Here is a 904-nt window from a genome sequence, read left to right as displayed (position 1 = left end):
GAAAAAAAAAAACACAGGCAGTACATACATTATAAACTGAAAAAAAAAAAAAAATACAGTTCAATGATTTCATGATGTCCGTGATGTCTTTTCGAAGAGAGGAGGGTCATCTCTTGGCATTCACCGCGTGCCTTAATTGTAAGACATTAAATCAAGGTCCGCTGTGAACACGGAGAGACGCAACCCGCTGCTCGGAGAGAGATTTGCACAAAAACATAGGAGTGCTGTTCATTCTGTTTCAGGAAAAACACAGACAACTGGAAGAAACCTCTTATTGCGCCTGTAACCTTATTATTCTGCAGCCGCCCTGGCCTGCAGACAGAAAACAGGGAGGGAAAGCTCTTTTTTTTTCTTCTTCTTCTTCTTTTAGCAAAGATTTGCTAATATTCATACATTTACCTAAGTAGGCTGCAGGTTACAAGGCAAATAAGACAACTTTGAGGGGAAATTATTAACCGTCCCAGGCAGCTTTTGTAGATGAAGCAAAGGACTCCGTATGTAGTGACCAAAGCAGCAGACAGCATAGATGTCCTCCATTATTCCATAATGTAACCTACGGGGGTGAAGACAAAAAAAAAAAAAAAAAACAAGCAAAATGCGCCATGAGCCTCAAAAATGAAGTGTAAGTATTCCACATTATCAACTTAGAAACAGGAAAAGTCCAAAAAAATAAAATAAAATAAATAAATAAACGTTCAAAGAATTCGCTGTTCTGCATATTCCGAGAAAATGCCGCAAATCTCAAAACGGGACAGCAACTGCGGAATCCTCATCTTCGCTTTTTTTTTTTTTTTTTTCCTTTTTTTTTTTGACGTGCAAATCAACGGAGACGCATAGACCGAACCGTGCGCACTTGACACCTGCTAAATGGGACTGATCGTCTCCCCGTCCGGTCCCCCCTCCC

The 904-nt window shown here is 40.3% G+C and overlaps 1 long non-coding RNA gene across 1 annotated transcript in view; it reads right to left on the bottom strand.

Moving 5' to 3' along the window:
- Positions 1-904, bottom strand: part of LOC103456611 (uncharacterized) — a 2,618-nt gene continuing 1,714 nt past the window's right edge. Inside the window, exon 2 of the long non-coding RNA XR_532283.2 lies at positions 1-553. This is a non-coding gene — a long non-coding RNA (uncharacterized LOC103456611). The remainder of the gene's footprint in view (positions 554-904) is intronic.

Source organism: Poecilia reticulata, linkage group LG20 (assembly GCF_000633615.1).
Source record: "Poecilia reticulata strain Guanapo linkage group LG20, Guppy_female_1.0+MT, whole genome shotgun sequence".
Lineage (NCBI taxonomy): Eukaryota > Metazoa > Chordata > Actinopteri > Cyprinodontiformes > Poeciliidae > Poecilia > Poecilia reticulata.
This window is presented reverse-complemented; position numbering and strand designations above follow the sequence as displayed.